This window comes from Manis javanica, chromosome 3, assembly GCF_040802235.1.
Source record: "Manis javanica isolate MJ-LG chromosome 3, MJ_LKY, whole genome shotgun sequence".
Lineage (NCBI taxonomy): Eukaryota > Metazoa > Chordata > Mammalia > Pholidota > Manidae > Manis > Manis javanica.
Window position 1 is genome coordinate 166,063,256 of NC_133158.1, and position 18,597 is coordinate 166,081,852.

The window sequence follows — 18,597 nt, forward strand, 5'->3', positions numbered from 1 at the left end:
ATTTCATAAAATGGATGCAAGTTGTGGGACTTATGGGATAAATACACAAATCAAGTAGAATAGAAGTCAAATGTACAAATACATATGACTTGATTATTTTTCCTACAACCGAATGATTACAGCCAAAACAGTTCCTATAGCTCGTGACCACCCTCACATGGTTTAGGTATCCTTGGGGAGCGTCACACCCTAGGGCTAGACTCAAGGTCAGATGATGCTTGTGCGTTGATCATGTGTTGAACCCCCCACTCAGAATTCTTTAGATGTTTAAGTTCATTTGCTCAATAAATATGAGGAGGGACTTTCGACATTACGTTTGTGCTGCAATGCATTGAGTCCCCTGGCAGGCCTTTCAGATCTTCAGCGTTTCATCGCATCTCCCCAAAATTTGGGCGTAAGAGGGAGGGAGGAGCCGACAAGGGACCTGAAGCTCAGCAGGGAAGCTTCTGAAGGTCGTCGATCCAGTAAGACTCCCAGGAAAGCATACGTACAGACAGGATCAAGATGTCAGAGACACTATAATGGGCCAACATGAAACTAAAGCAGATAAACTGCAGGATTACTTAAAATTTCTCCATGCCCTCCTAAAAACTTCAAGAGTGAAAATTTCTAAGAAAGGTTTTGCTCAACTTCACAAATGTATTAAAAAACATTGTTACTGGTTGCCCCCACAAGGAACCCTCAGACAAGCTGATTGGAGCAATGTATTAAGAGATTTCAAAAAGCCTCAGACAGGAAATGTTATCCCTCTTCCTATTTGGGTGGATCAGTGGCCCCTCAATAAAGAAAAACTGGCAGCGTTACACACATTAGTTCAAGAACAGCTTCAGTTGAATAGATTAGAATTCTCCACGAGCCCGTGGAATTCCCCTGTATTTGTTACAAAAAAGAAGTCTGGAAAATGGAGACTCTTATATGGCTTAAGACAAATTAATGCAGTTCTTAAATCTACAGGACCTTTACAACAAGGCCTCCCTTCTCCGGCTGTGGTTCCAAAAGACTGGGACATGGCTACCATTGATCTTAAAGATTGTTATTTTTTTAACAATTCCTTTAGCTTTGGCAGATAGGGAAAAGTTTGCTTTTACTGTACCCTCCTTAAATGTACAAGCTCCTTCAAAAAGATTCCAATGGAAAGTACTTCCTCAAGGAATGTTGAACAGTCCTACAATTTGTCAAAATTATGTGCACAGGGCTCTCTTGTCACGCCAGGAGCTCTGTCTGTCCTCTCCCTTTATCTCTAAATAAAAGCCTCTGCCTTGCTCTCCTACCTTGGGTGATTGCTAAGTTCATTCTTCAACTCTGCAAACAAGAACCCCAGCATCATCTTTGGGGGCTCGTCCAGGATAACTTCGGAGGTGAGTATCGGCATCCAAGCCTGCCTTTTCTTTCACTGTCCTTTTGGAAGGGAGCCATCTATGGCACACAACGTCGGGCTCTCATCAGCCACTTAAATGGGACTAGCCCGGCTGCCATTCTCAAAGTCTCGAGCAACAGGTACCCTGCGTGTCCCTCAGTGGATCCCCCACCTCCCTTGGGAGCCGGGAACATCACCTGAGTGGAGGCCAGGATTCCCTTTCAGAGGCATCTCCTTGGATGCGAGGGACTGAGGAAGGCCGTGGGCACCTGTGAGAGTCTAGGCTGAGGCCACACTTCAGCGGCTTCTCAAAGGGCCGCATGTCTGGAATCAGACCCCGACAGCCCGACTGGGTGTCCATGAGGAGTGACTCTCTCTGTCTCTCTGGCTTCCAGCCTGCTTCTTCAGGCCACCCTGGCCTCCAAGTGAGGCAGGTGACGTTCCTGTCTTCTAACTTCATCAGTTTCACAGACCTGATGCCCAACACCGCAAGGTAGGAGATCCACGCTCTGCTCTTATTCCTGACTAAATGCTGACTCTGTATCTCATACAACGTGTCTGGGCACCCGTTAGCCACTTAAAAGACGATTAGCATCTGCTACCAGCCTTAAGTCTCATTAGAAAGGCTTGGCCCCTGAGACAACTATACAATATAATAAGGTTATGCAGCTAAATATATTTTGGTGCAAAGAAGGGAAATGGTAAAAAAAAATCCCGTAGACTACAATATGGAACTAATTTTCTAAATTTTTTTGGTCAAAATCTATTCTACTTATTGGGTTCATCATGATCTTCATAAATAGGGAAGTTTTTAAACTAGACTCCCTGAAATGGAAGAAATTTATCTTCTGCAATTCAGCTTGGCTTTAAATAACTGGTGCTAGAATTGTACTTGCATTTCATTTCCAGCCCCCTGGACACACACAGTCCCTATCAGGACAGAGCCTTCATTGGCCCTGTTCATCTGGGGCCGTTTAAACCTTTACCCAGTTACGTAAACTGCTCACCCGTAGAGTGTATTCTTGAAAATGGAGTCACTTTTCATCAAATAAGCTAAAAAGAAAGAAGGCAATTGAGTATCAGTAACTCAAATCTTTGTATCAGTTTATCTGTCTGTATTTATGTTCTTTTATGAAAAGTGTTGCTAACTGTAGTCATTATGTCTCACTGTTTGTGTGTTTAAGTGTGTAAATGAAAAATATTTTTCTACCTCCAGATGGTATTAATAAGAATTAACTGATGTAAAAACAAGCACTTGTAAAAATTGGGCATTCTAAAACTTTCAGAAAATTTGGTAGAAGATATTAAGCATTAATGCTAATTTAAGTTGAACTAAAAATGGACTTGTCTTTATGGTTATCAGCTACCTAAGTTTACCTAAGTCGTTAAATTGATGTTATCTGTTAAATCTTTCAAGAATAAAATGCTTAGAGGCTTGACTTTGTCTAATGTTTGGTAAAAGTTTTGTAAGTAATCTAGCATAGTTGTTAGGAATGAGTAAACTAAGTAAGTGTAACAAGTGAACACCTCAATAATTGTGTGTTACAGTGTGTATACCTACAAACAGCCTGAGAATCTCTGTGGTAACCTAAAATCTTAAAGTTTTGTTAAGTTAAGTAGACATATTTTGTGATTCATGAGAGATTGTGCTGTAAAGCACATGGTTCCAGGAATTATAAAATGTGTTCATAAATTTGTCAATCTAAAGAATGCTAGTGTAAGTTTACAGGAGTCTACTCAGTGTTCACTGAAAATTAAAGTTCCCAATGGTTTTAAGTTCTAATTAAAGCTACTTAAAATAATAAGGAAAACCTTTCTTTCTGCATGCTAAAGAATGTGTCTTTTGATAAAAGAAAGTAACTTAGTTCTGAAGTACAGCTGTTTATTTAAAGAGGAAGAACTCTAAATGTAAAAAAAATTATAGGAACTTTGTGGAAGAATTGGTATGGTCATGCTATGTGAAATTAAAGCAAATGAGTCTCGATATCAAGTACACAGCAAATTAGAATTTTGTTTTCAGTTAAAAGGACAAAGTTTTCTTAAACTGTTAGTCTGCTCTTAATGTTGAAAAATTGCAAAAGGTTTTCTAATTGTCTTATCAAAGCAAGTTCTTAAAGTCTTAAAGTCTCAATGACTTGTCTGAGTATTTAAGTAAATGAGATCTTAATATTAAAAGGACTAAAAGCTGAAGTTTGCTAACAACTGTGTAACCTTCCACATTTGCCTTTGAGTATTTTGTTGTCATTCTGGTTAAATGGATAAGTATTGCTTCATGGCAACCTGTAGTCTTATTTAAGCAAGTGTCAGAGAAACTTTCTTCTGATAACTTTTCAAAATCAAATTCAAAAAGGTGCTTTTACCTCTAGTTTACTCTAATATTTTCCAGAGGGCCCCTGGAACATGTCAGAGGAATTTTATCTCATTGGGGAGAGTATTTGGCTAATTTGGCTTATTTATCTGATATATAATTACCTGCTTAATTACTTGGAAAGCTCCGTCAAAGGAAATGATGCTATACTTTCTTACTAAATGTTTTGTGTTACAGAAATATCCAAATTTCCTTATGTCAACTGTCTTATAGTAAGCTCTCATCAGATATTTAGCCATTGTCATTTGTAAGTCTTTTGTCATTTATAGTGACTGTTTTATTACTCCTAAACTAGTAAAGAACTAGATTTCAGCAGAACAGGTATTGGTTACATAGGATTAAGTAAACTAAGGAAGATGATTTTGTGGCATTTTGTTTCAAATGTTTCCTGTAATGTGTTTTAAGCTTTTTCTCTTAAGCTGACAACAGTTTAATAAATGACAATATCTTTATAAGCAGAATTGAAGCATTTATCTGTCTCTCTACCTAATCCCTCCATAATTTAAAAACTCTCAGTGACTATTTTTGTATTTCATGGCAGTATGTTTATTTGCATAAGTTCAATAAGAATCTGCTTTCCTGTTAGAGAACCAATTAAAAACACAGGTTATATTACCAAGGCTTTGACTGAAATGTCATACCTGAGAGACACGTGCAAAAACTCAGATATGAACAGACAGTTTTAAGGAACTAAGGTTGACTTTATAGAGCCTACAAAGCCCCTTGAAAGAACTGGCCTGGTACCTTGCTTACAGGGTTCCCAGCAGCCTTACCAGGGGAGTAAGGAAGGTCACTTCCTGGCAGGTGCAGGAACCTCAGGAAAATCTTGGGAACCTCAAGAAGAGAGGAATTCACCCAAATCTACAGGTACTGCAGGCAAAACCTGAAGGCAAGTCTGGTGTGGCTTTCTGGCCTTGAGAGGCCTTTAAAAGTCCAATCTGAAATTCCTTCTAAAAAGTACCAGCAAAGCACATTTAAAAGAGCCTGTGTCATCAACTGCTCTACTTGCTGCATTTATGCAAATAATCAAGCCAAGTGTTCTTAATTTGGTTACTTCTAATAAAAATGAAGGTGATTTTAGAGAAAAGTATTGTTCCAATAATGCAGCCTTATCTATACTGAATCCTAATACTAGTCATTGGGATATAGATTATATCCAGAGTTCTAGTTTCCCCAAAATATCTGGCTATGAATTCTCCAGATGTTTTAGTTTTCTCTTATCATTTCAATTAAAGTTTTACTATTTCTAGTTCTCATATTCAGCCATGCATTCTTTTTTTTTTATTAAGGTATTATTGATATACACTCTTATGAAGGTTTCACATGAAAAAACAATGTGGTTACTACATTTACCCATATTACCAAGTCCCCACCCATACCCCAGTGCAGTCACTGTCCATCCGTGTAGTAAGATGCCACAGATTCACTGTTTGCCTTCTCTGAGCTATACTGTTTTCCCCGTGATCCCCCACACCATGTGTACTAAACATAATACCTCTCAATCCCCTTCTCCCTTCCTCCCTACCCACCCTCCCACACCCCTCCCCTTTGGTTACCACTAGTTCCTTCTTGGAGTCTGAGTCTGCTACTACTTTGTTCCTTAAGTTTTTCAGCCATGCATTCTTAATCTTATCAAGTTGATCCAAAATGGAAAATCCAACTCCAGATGTTGCTACTTAACCTACTAACACAGCTTGTTCTATCTTGCCTAGAAGCCATAAAACTGCAAATAGTAATAGAAATGGAACCCAAGGTGGAAGCGCCCATCTCCCAAGGCCTCTCGACCCACCAGTGATGGAGACCTAACTGCACCCCTTCCTGCATCCTGGCAGCCGGAGCGGTTGTCGCCCCCTTTCCCTAGCAGCAGCTACGGTCTCCATTTGTAGAGGGGGGAATGAGACAAGGACCATGGGTGTAGGCAGAGTAGGGTGAGGGCCTCCGGAAAAAGCAAGGCAGGGTATGTACAGTCAGAGCAATGTAACAATGGGCAAAGAAATCCCTATCGAAACTCTGTGTTAAGTATTATGTAAAGTAAAGGTCACATTAATTCTCTAGGGTAAAGACACCATACGAGGAATATAGACATCTTCAGTGAGATCAGTTAAAGCTCAAAAGGCTAGGAGCAACTTGGCCTGAAATGTTTGAGCGTTCTGCAAATAAAGAAGGGTATCTCAGCATAACCCGTGACCTCAGTGCAAAGAGCCCTGGCAAACAGACAACAACTTAACCCACCTTGGCTGGGGGGCATGTGGTACAAGTCCGCACCCTAAGCCCTCTCTTCACATTATCAAGGTATATGTGGCGTGGGATGCATCCTTCCTGCTCTAATAGATTATCCTGGCAATAGTTATGAAAGATTTCTCCAAGCTCCGCCCTCTGATTGTGACAACAACTTGAAGCTTTTAGATGCCACCTCTGTTGCAGTTGCAGCTGCATTCATCCTGCTGGTTCCTGGACTTGTCAGTGGAATGCAAAAAGAAATAACTAAGCTGGCCTGTGCATATAGTAAGACAATGAATTTGACTGCTTCCATATTATCTGAACTCAATCAAGAGCTAGAAGTACAAATTGCAGTACTTCAAAATCGTGCTACTATAGACTATCTGCTGTTTAAAGAACATATGGGATATGAACGATTTCCAGGAATGTGTTGTTTCAATTTGTCTGACTTCTCTCAAACCATTCAAAATCAACTAGACAATATTCATAATATTATTAATAAGTTTTCACAAATACCTGGGTTGCTTAACTGGTTTTCTTGGTTTCATTGGATATGGCCCTTAATTGTAGGTCTGCTTTTGTTAGGTATCTATATTCCTGTTCTGCTAATGTGTGTACATAATTTAATTGATAGTCTGTTAAAACCTATACAGGCTTATGCTACTCTACAAGAAGTTATGTCATAGAAATAATCAATCTTCTCACATTTTCCTTCCATTTGCTACTTCTGTAACTTTTCTTCTCCCTCCCTGAATACAACCCTTTTCCAGAGTTTGTGTCTCATACATAGAATTGTGGTGCATCAAAGCCTTTCCAGCTATTGAGAATACCTCAGGACAAGTGCTGGGCATAGTAGCCATGAAGCATAAATCTTCAAAAAGGCAGAAAGCTAACCTTTTCAAAGAATTCTACTTCTCTCTCTTACCAACTTAACATCTCCCTGTATGGCCCCGGAAGATGACTGGTCAGCCAGAGATGGGTAAAATTCCTCAAGGGGGGAACAACCTAAGACAGGCACAGTCGAAGGGGGGCCATCAGGTGAGAAATTGGGGATCAACAGAGGTGAGGCTTAGAACCTCACCCCCCAATTCTGAAAGAAAGTTTCTGCACCCATGGCTTTTTTGCTGCCCCTGCTCAGCTCAAATCAAAACCCAGTCTGTAGGCATAGACCTGATCAGCTGCAATTACCTTCTAATTGCACTAAGGCTACTTTCTATCTTTATTTTACATCACGTAAATTCAAGAAGTAGACTTTTATTTTATACTGCAGAATGTGGAGAAGTAAGCTATGTTAAAAAGCCTTCTGTTAGAAACTGTCTACTTGCTATATTCTTTATTGTATCTATCTACTACTTAGAAGAAAAGGGGGAAATGTGGGATTAATGGGATTAATACACAAATCAAGTAGAATAGAAGTCAAATGTACAAATACATATGACTTGATTATTTTTCCTACAATTGAATGATTAGAGCCAAAACAGTTCCTACAGCTCGTGACCGCCCTCACATGGTTTCAGTGTCCTTGAGGAGCATCACGCCCTTGGGCTACACTCAAGGTCAGATGATGATTGTGTGCTTATTTTGTGTTGAACCCCCTACTCAGAATTCTTTAGATGTCTAATCTCACTTGCTCAATAAATATGAGGAGGGCCTTTTGGGCATTACTCTTACGCTGCTGTTGGGAAGGAAAGGACTCGGCTCAGTGTCAGCAGGGAAGTCAGATACAGTGAAACAAGAGGCCAAAGTCAAGAAAGCAAAGTCAGTTTTAATACACTGCATAGAGTAGCAGAGCGGGCCTGCCTCAGGTGAGACAGGCAGGCATGGGTGCTTATTCTGAGCCTGCTTTTATGTGGTTCTGGCAGATCAGAGAGGTCCTTGATTGACAGCGATCAGCTCTCTAGGCTTGTTCTGATTGGTGAAATGGGGACAGGGGGTGTGCTGTGCTTGCAACTCTTGATATTTCTTATCTGGGGGACCCTGAACATTTGCTGAGTCACTCTTGGACCCTGTGGCTTCTAGTGATTTACTCCTTAAGTCATTTCTGGCTTCCTGGTTCTGTTTGATCAACTCCCTGAGTCATCTTTGGGGGGCCATTTCTCCTCTTCATCCTGCTCATTTCTGCATTGCTATGTCCTGAGTCCCCTGGCAGGCCTTTCAGATCTTCAGCATTTTGTCGCGTTTCCCCCTAAATCTGTGGGTCAGAGGCAGGGAGGAGCCAACACAAGTTTTTGTTGAAAAAAATGGGATAATGACAGGCTTTTCTGATGAGTGAAGATCTGGATGAGTTATTCCAGTGAATAACGAAAGGAAAGAATCTAAGGGAGAGTTGCTGACCAAACAAAAGTCCCTTCAAAAGAGAATGATTTTTCCTCCTATACTGCTGGTGGGAATGTAAATTAGTTCAACCATTATGGAAAGCAGTATGGAGGTTCCTCAAGGAACTCAAAATAGAAATACCATTTGACCCAGGAATTCCACTCCTAGGAATTTACCCTAAGAATGCAGCAGCCCAGTTTGAAAAAGACAGATGCACCCCTATGGTTATCACAGCACTATTTACAATAGCCAAGAAATGGAAGCAACCTCAGTAGATGAATGGATAAAGAAGATGTGGTACATATACACAATGGAATATTATTCAGCCATAAGAAGAAAATAAATCTACCATTTGCAACAACATGGATGGAGCTAGAGGGTATTATGCTCAGTGAAATAAGCCAGGCAGAGAAAGACAAGTACCAAATGATTTCACTCATCTGTGGAATATAAGAGCAAAGAAAAACTGAAGGAACAAAACAGCAGCAGAATCACAGAACCCAAGAATGGACTAACAGTTACCAAAGGGAAAGGGAATGGGGAGGATGGGGGGAAGGGAGGGAAAAGGGAAAAAAGGGGGAAAAAAAAAAGAATGATTTTTAATGCCAAAATATTAAAGAGAAACCCATGAGAAAAATGAAGCCTTATAATACCTGTTGCAAAGTTATTTTCTAGATTATAACTCTGTGAAAGTCAAAAGGGAAGGGAAGAAGAATGTTTGTATTTTGCTAGAACACATTTTTGTAGGGAATATCATGTCCAAGAAAACCCACATTTGATTATTCTTTGTTCATCAGAGAAGAGGCATGCAGTCGCAAATATAAATGAAATTTAATTAAGTACAAAATTTTTTAATTTTCAGTTTCATTTTTGAAAATAAAATCCTAAACAATTTTTTGATATCTGCTATAAAAATTTGGAGCCTATTTTAAGCAAAATTTAAGTGAAGATAAAATCCTAAACAATGAAAGGCATGAAAAGTAACTAGAGAGCAATTAGTAACTGGAAATTCTTTTATGTGGCACAAGTTAGTGACAATATAATGTTCATGGTAGTTTCATAATATCTGTAGTTTACAGGACTACAGAACTGGAATTTCTCCATATTCTTTGATCAAGGGACAGTAATAGTGTAGTTATGCCGTCAGTACTTTTGAGTGGTGGAAATGCCTTTTCTGAATTCAGCTTTTTAGATACTGTCAACATTTAGGAACTCCATGTAATGTTTAAATTCTTGTGCACAGACCCATCAGTAGATAATTTCTGTGAACAAGGATTTTTAGAATTAAAAGTTGGTTCGATACTTTGTGATGTTTATAAACATACATTTGGAAGTACATCTCCTCCACTTCCTGCCAGGAAGAAACACTGGAGGGGAATTGTACTGGTCAGGCTTCTTAGCTACAAACAACTGAGTCCACACTGTCTAGTTCAAGCAATAGGAGAGATACATTTTAAACAGAAAAAAGTTCCCATTGCCATTAAGAGAACTGCAGAAATCGTTCTAAGGCTAATTTTCCCAGAATAATGGCTGAAGCCTGGCATCAGAAACAGCCTGGTGAGAAATCTGTTGCTATTGCTTCCACCAAGATGAAGCACTGAAGGCAAGACTCAGACTCACCACTGTTTGCTAGGAGCACAGCAGATGCGTCTGCCCTGGGAAACTCAGCCCTACAACACTCCCACCCCAAAGGCCAGACGAGAGCTCATCATCCTTGGATCTGTTGAATCAAGGAAGTTGATCTCTTGAATCAAAGTCTCACACAGGTACATGTGATTGGTGATGTCTGTGTCACATGTCTGCATCTCAGCTCAAGGGAGGCTAGGAATTAAAGTCTTCCTTGGAGGGTGAGTGCTACATACCATAGGAATTTCCTTGAATACTAAAATAACGGGCAGGCACAAGTATGATTAATGCCCGTGACAGGGATCTACAAAGTTCAATTAGCCTGTCTCCTTGCATCCCCTTGCAGGGGAAAACAGCCCCAAGGGACGTTTTTATGTATAAGAGTGCCCAGGCAATGGAATGTGTGTTGAATGAAGCCAGCTTCACTCACCTGTTCACATCAGACAAAGGAGTCTGCTGCTTTTTTCTGGTTTGAAATGAAACTTTGTCTAATGGAGGCACTTCACAATGAATCAGCATTGTCCTCATCATCCCTGTCACTGAGTACTTATTATATACTAGGAACTGTGATAAATGCTTTACATTATTTCATGTAATTCTCTCAAAAAACCTGTGAGTTAAGAATAATTGTCACCATTTCACAGATGAAGATTCTGAGATTTAGAGAGACTAACCACAAATCCAAACCTGCCATATGCAAATGAAATGCTGGGACTTGAACCCAGGCTGGCCCACTAGAAAGTTCAAGCTCATAACCAATACTGCAGACCAGTCCATCAGAGCCTCCCGGGACCCACGAATGCTCAGGGCACATGGAGATGGCAGGTGTACCAGACGGACATATGCTGTTCATCCACCCAGGATCATTGCTTTCAGTCTTTGCTTTCAGTCCCGGCTATTCAGTCAGAGGGCAATCCAGGACTTTCCTACTGGATGTATTGCGGAAAAGCTTCTTTTTTCCTTTGGAAGCAGTGTGTAAGCAAATGTTTTCCTAAGAAAGGGAGATGGATGCCTAAGAGCAAAAGCTACTCACCAGTCATGTGGAGATGGACTCCCAAGAATTTGAAAAAGACTAGTGAGAACTCAGGATTCTACCCATAAGATGAACACTTGGGCATGAGGAAAGATATGAGGATGAGTGTTAATTAAAAAAAAAGAAAAACTAACTTGATCCTAAAAAATTCTTCACTGTGTGGGCCATTGATGGTAATGAGGCCCATGAAATGAGGTGTATAATTAACAAACAACACCAAATCTGACCAGAACACCTGGGAATCATTTTATTAGGTTGACTTTTGGGGATGAACCTTGGCCTGGAAGAATGGTTAGTACAAACTGTAGGTAAGAAACATCTTTTCATTTGTTAGATATACTCCCCATATTTAAATAATCTTATCCATAGATTGACCCAGTTGAGTACTTTTTTGGCTGACACATCTGGCTATCTCACCAGGACTCAATGTTGCTCATAAGCATGAGTCATAGCAAGCTGATAGTTGCCTGCTAGGAAGGCAATGTCATAGGGCTGCTTGGGGAAGGGCCGGGACCCAAAGATGAGAGGGATGCCACCAAGACTGGCTGCTAACAAGTAGCCAGAAGCCTAGAACAAGAAATGCCCAAGTACTAGAGGGTATTAGCCCAGATCCCTTTGTCCTAAGATGGCTGATTCTCAAAGCATGGGCAAGAGTTGCAGCATGAGCAGCCTAGGACCTGCCCCACGCCGAGATGAACACGGAACCTCTCTACGTAGCTGTGTGGGGTTCCATCTTTGGTTACCATCTTTTCTTCTTTTTGTGTTCTAAATAAAAATTTCCCTGTGTATAAAGGAAATATATGCTAATTACATAAAATCTGGAAAATATAAAAAAGGAGAAAGAAAAAAATCACCATTAAGTTTGCCACCCAAAGAAAACAGTGTTTGCTGCCGCTTTTGGTCCCCCTTCCATTCCGAAAGGTCTCTTCAGCAATAAAATTATACCAAGGGCTTTGAATAGTTAGTTTTAATTCTAAGTCCTTCTTTGCTTTTGGACGATCAATGCTAATGATTTTATTCTGTCAGCTTTACTGCAATAACAGTCTGACTTAGCATGACTTCCTGAGAGCAATGATAGTGGATGTTTTTCTATTTTAACTTCATTCATAAGTAACTTCCTGTTTACTCATTCCTCTTCTGAACCGCTGTTTGGAGAAACCAATTCTAATCACAGACAGAGCCGACAGTCAAATCTACCTCCATTCAAATGTCTCTTTATTTGTTCCTCAAGGAAAAAATTCACATTCATTGCTCATTAAACATGTAGAAAAAAAGAGTTTGTATTTCCAATTTAAGCCTGGTTTGTTATGAGTTGCAAGATTGCTTAAGGGTTATTGCTTTTGAAAAAATAAGGCTACCTAAAAGGCATTATCCAAATAAATATTATATGCAAACAAAGGCATTAGAACTATGAGGCTGAGTCACTAAGAGACTCTTTAAAGTTCTGAGCTTAAAAGAAAACTAATTGCAAAATTCACAAAGGTACTGGTTTTTCTTTTAAGAATTTCACTGAAGAATTTAAGATTTAAGAATTAAAGAATTTAAATTAAATTAAAATGTAAGAATTTCTCTAAAGAACTTATGTATATTTATTGTATACATTTGCATATATTTTAATAATTACATATATTTATGAAATTATGGCTATGAACATGACCCTAAATCCATGCTATTAATAAAACTAGCTTAAAGTTTGTTCCCTTAGACCTTTGCCCACAGAATTCCAAAAAATTTTACAATCTTGTAAATGCTTTTGAAATAATCCCAACAAAAATTTCATTTTTCCCAAGAAACAAGTAGAACTCCGAGTACACATTTTTCCACTGAGATAATTGCAAAAGAAGATACATGTGGAAAAACATCACTGTCAGTAAACTCTAAATAAAGCCAAAATGCTTGCACATCAGCATATATTTATTGTTAGTATTAAATGGTTATTAATTTTAAAAATTAGCATGAGAATTATTTGATGGAATTTAATAGGATTACAGCTCTTCATGGACTCCAGAGCCTTTTCTCAGGGACACTGCAATTGCAGCTTAACTGAGGGATATTTGCCAAACGCTAATGAGAGGAGTACCCTGGCCCATCGCGTAGGACTAAGTGCACAAATGGCAAGTCGTAGCAACAGAAGCACTGTCTCTGTTGCCTGGCGCTGGCAATTTTCTCTGTTTTCTCAGTTGGCAATTTTCCACTGGCAGTATCTAGAGGACATCTTTTGGTTCATTTCATTTTCCTTTTACCTTTATGGTATATTTAGGTATCATTTGTATATTTGAGAATTGTGAGAACAATAACAGGCATGTAAATATATGTTTAATATGCATATTCCTGCATATTATGTAAATGCACATGTAGATGTGGATGCAGGCATGAATGTGCGTGCATCTGTGTATATACAGGCATCTTCCCCAGACCTGTTGGAGATACACTAGCAAATTTTCACTTGTTGACATTCTAAATGCCAAACTGATCATCCTCTTGTGTCTACATGTCTTTCTTTATAATGCTACAGCTTTATCCCCCCAACATTCACTAAAACTTGAGTAATTTTTAATCCCAGGCAGTCCAAAGCCTTCTCTCCCTGCCTTCCTTTCTTTCATAAATTACTTAGAGCTTGCTTTATGCTAAGCGTTGCACTAGGCCCTGGAGAAACAGAGCTGAATAGAATAGGCCTGGTTCGCCTCCCCAAAGTGAAGCATGGCCTTTAAGGTTATTTCTTCAAATAATCAATGTGGGTAAAGTTGTAATATTTCCAGAATAACTTGCCTGGCTTTAGTACATCTGCATATCAACAGGCGCTCATGGGTGGAGAGAAGTATGGCTTTAGGGCATTTGCATCATTTCTCAGGGATGGAGAGAAGTCCATCTCCATGTCATTGGGCTGAGGGCGTGTCTGAACCTGAGAGGTTAAGGGGAGGGGGCTGGCTTGCTTGCTGGCTTGCTTCTTCAGGAGCAGAGGAGAAAGACAGCCCTGGACTGCAGTTTGTAAGCAGTAAACAGGTTTTAAACTTTATTTCTCCCTTTGACTGATTTTGGTTTTTAGAGGTATTTTGCCCTGGGATTTCCTCTCCCTGGACTTACGATCAATCTCACTCATTTTGTATCGTGTTGATTTGGGTTCTCTGCAGGCAGACACCAGTACAGACTTAGATGTGCAAGAGATGCATGGGGGAAAAGGCCTGAGGAGCACAAAAGGGAGAGGAAGCACACGTAGGGGCGGGTGACATGAAAGGAGTAAGAGAAAGAAGCAAGACTTGACTGGAAGAGCTTCAGACCACATGCAGCCCAGAGTCAAGTCTTGGCCAGGGCAATAAGTTGCTCTAGCGAGGAGCCAGTTACAGGAAACTGGCACCTGGTAGGAATGGTGAGGCTATCATAGTCCTGTCTTGCTCAGCCACTGGCTGGGAGCAGCCTGGGGAGAGGCGGCCTTGGCACATAGCCTGCAGCAGATCCTGGAGGTACAGCAGCTGATGACGGTCTCTACAGCAGGTTCTCTCCTCAAGGGAAATCTATATGGTGCACACCCCTGGCTGCCTTATAGATGGGTTTCAGGGTTTTATCCTCAGAGGCAACTTTATTTTCAAGTTCTTGGGAGTAGGAGAAACATTTCACAGCTGGCCTCAGGCAATGACTGCTGATATCAAGAACTTGGTCACACTCCCATGAGTGTAAACCTGTCTGCTTCCCAGTTTTATCAGAGAGGTCATTACACTGGGTGGGGCAACACACTGGAATCCGGTTCCCTTGGAAGTTGATGTAGGGTTGTCCGTAACGATGCATTTCTTAGTATGCCTAAGGCTCAAAATCCTATTTTTCATTCTTATTCCACAACAGACATGTTCTAGCTGTCAGGTATAGAATTAGATACACAGCAGGCATCTGCGTCATCACTTCTTCCAGATTGCTCCTGTCGTGGTCCTTCTGATGCCAGGGTTCTTGTTTGCAGAGTCAAAGAATGAACTTAGCAAACACCTGGGAGAGCCAGGGCAGAGGCTTTTATTTAGAAATAAAGTGAGAGGAAAGAGCTCCTGGCTCATGCCAGGAGGGGACAAGAGAGCCCGGGGTGGTGTGTTGTCTAGGGGATTTATAGGCAGTAGAGGATTTTGGGGAATTGAGGGCTTAGGGTGTGGACTTGTGCCACCTGCCCTGCCCTCAACATCGGCTGGTTTATTGTCTGTTTGCTAGGGCTGTTTACAGTGAAGTCACAGGTTATGCTGAGATACCCTTGGGGAACACTCAAACATTCGAGGCCAAGTTGCTCCTGGCCTTTTGACCTTTAACTGATCTCACTGAAGGTGTCTATATTCCTAGTCTAGTATCTTTACCCTAGAGTATTAGTGTGACCTTAACTTTGCATAATGCTGAACACAGAGTTTCAATAGGGACTTTACATTGTTACATTGCTTTGACTGTAAATATCCTGCCTTGCTTTTTCCGGAGGCCCTCACCCTACTGTGACTAAGCCCATGGTCCCTGTCTCACCTCATGGGCCTACAAAAATAAGGACATCTTTGTCTCCAAGAGAGGGACATTTACCCTCTCTTAAAACAAAATAAAACCCAAAACACACTAACTCACAACACCAATGGCAAAAGATTTGTAGCAGAGGAAAAGAAAGACCAAGAAAGAAAAATGAATTGAAAAAGAAAAACTGCAAAAACACATGACTGTGTCTGGAGGAGTTAAGGCCCTGCGGCCCTTGGACGGAGCCCTCCGCTGGGTGCCCCTCTCACCGAACAGCTCTGGTGGGTCTGAAAACCTGGCAGCCCAGAGTATTGTAACCAACAACATATCAGGCAAATAGCTCTCGACCTTCAAAATGACTACCACCAGGAACAATTTGAAATACACAAACCAGCAGTTAGCTGAACTCTTTGGGGCAAAAACAAACAACTGAATCAGTAAGTGTCCAGGTGGGTAGCAGTTCAGGTGAAGATCTGGCATTTGGACTCTTTTTTATCTCTGCAAAAAACTCTACAGAAACAGGAGAAACTAGCTTCTTGGCTTCCAAAAAAGGAAATATGAGAACATTGGACACAATGAGCCGCCAGGGTGATCAGGGATCCTCTGTAATTGCTGCTTCTCCTTTATACTTTTTAGGGGGTTGGATCTGCTTAACGAAACACCTATGTCTATTACATTAATTCTGAAACATAACTATGGTTACTTCAATGTTTGTTCTAAGAAATGGTAAATTAGAATACTCAGTATAATTTATAGATCTGTGCTGCCCAATATGGCAGCTACTAGCCACATGGGGCTATTTAAATTTAATTTATATTAACTAGAATGACATAAAGTTTAAAACTTCAGTTTCCTGATTTACAAGTCACTGTTCGAGAGCCTAACAGCCACAGCTATTAGACAGCACTGATCTGGGTGATTGATTAGATTTTAAACTAAATTGACCTTGTATATAGGATCGTCAAACAACTTCTCATTTGCAAATGGTTAAACAAATAGTGCATTTGACTTAAGAAAGTGCTTATAACTTTTTTTTGCTGTGAGAACTCCCTTTCCTGCTTTCCTTCCTCTCTTGTCCTTCCTGCCTTTCCTTTATTTTATTCTGTTGTCAGTAAGAAGAGTTATGCTCCTAAAATTCTCAACAGGATTAGCCTACCCTCCCACTTGCGGTGTTTAAAGCCCTGGGGAAAAGGTAGACCTTAGATCAGTTATTTCAAAATGGCAATTGACAGGACATTGCTTCCTCTTGAAATGAGCTTTCTGATTAGTTTAAATTTACACTGGTTTTTTTCACATTACAATAAAACGTATCTTAATTCTACATTTTATTTACCCAAGTAAAGATTAAAAAGGCTAGAGTAAAAATGGAAAGTATATTTGAAAATTAAGAAGAACAGTTTAATTATATTTTCAGAAGAGATTTTTAAAACTCAATGGCTTCTTTTTAGAGACATATTTTTACAATATGTAATACTCTTACCAGTGCTTTAAAGAAATCAGAAATATTTTTATATTTTGTTTGGCCAAATGTCATATGTACAATCAGGCACAAAAATCCTATTGCTTAAATCACTGATAAAATGTGTCCATCAAACAGACACAAATTTGAGTTGAATAATCCTTATGTGAATAAAAATATTCATTTTATCAATTGTACAGCACATATGAATCTTGCAGTGCTAGAACTAAGTGTAACAAAAATGTAACTTTCTCTATTCCTCTGTTGCTGCAAATTAAACCATCCCTCAAGCCCTAGATGGCAGAAAGCCCTATCTTGCCTGTCAAACTCAATCAAACCCAGATTCTTCTCAGTTTATTTTTGGTGATTAGTCAGGGAACTCAGTGATCATTACTTCCCTTCTCCCCTTCTCTAAGGGGTGATCTCATTCATTCATTCATCAAATACTTGTTGGGCTTCTACTATGTACTAGGAACTAGGAATTGAGGATATGGTGGTAAAAAGACAAAGTCCTTTCTCTTGTGGAATATGTGTTCCAGTGGGGAAGATGGATAATAAGAAAGCAAACAAATATATAAAAAATATCAACAGTAATAAGAGTTATATAGAGAAAAACTGTGTTGTAGAAAGACCTGGGTGAGTGGGGAATCCTCACCGCAGTAGTATTTAAGCTAAGAACTGAACAGTAAGAGAGAAACAGCCTTGAGAACAGGATAGGAGCACTTCTGGTGAAGGAAGCAGTAAGCAAAGAGGTTAAAGTGAGAAAGAGCTTGGCTTCCAGTTTCGGAAGGTTTCGGTGATTTGCCGGCAGGCACAAAGGGGCTACTGCATCTTCTCCCTGACCAGGAACAATGCAAGGGGCTGCCTTAGTAAGGGAGGGACCTGGGCAACTAGGAAATTTTAGGAGAGAAGTGTCAGCATTATCTTAGAATTTTATAACATGGGAGTAAACATTCTTTGATAAACTTGTACATGTCTTCCTTTTTATCTTATAGTGCTTGCATTGTTTAATTTTGCCTTTTAGTAGAAAATGGAAACGATACTAGGGAAGTCTAGAGCTTGGACTAGCATAATTTGAAGAAAGAGACAAGGAGCCTTTCTTTGACAGCATGTCGTTTTTCTTGCAGGACCACACTGGCCATTTGCTGCTCTTGCCTCAGTTGAGGACTAAATGAGAATAAATATCACTTAAGTTAGGGGCCTTTTTTATCTTAATGGGATTTTTAAAAACATATCACAAATAAAATAAATCTAATGTCCTCCCTGCATTCCTTAAGTTATTATTTATTCCTTGAGGCTATTTCATCTCTCCATTCATCCATCCATCCATCCAACCACCCATTAGGGGAGCTCCTTCTCCCTTCAGCCCTCTCTGACTCCAATCCACACTCATCTCCCTTCTCTCAAAGTCCCTAGAGCCCTTTTGCCATCCTGCACAATTTAGCACTTTATGATACATTACATGCATTATCCCTTCCAATTGTTGCAATGGTGGAGAGAATTAGAAAGGACTGGTATTATTCCCATTTTGCTAATGAGGGAACCAAAGCTTGGAATACTGAATATATGATTGCTTCATTCTATTAAATACCCATCTGCACAGTTTCTTATAAAGTTAAACCTACTTTTGAGTCAGCAATCCCACTTCTAGTATTTTGCCCAAGAGAAATAAAAATGTATGTCCACACAAAGATTTATATATGAATGTATACTGCAAGTTCATGCAGAATGGCTCACAGCTAAAATAGCCC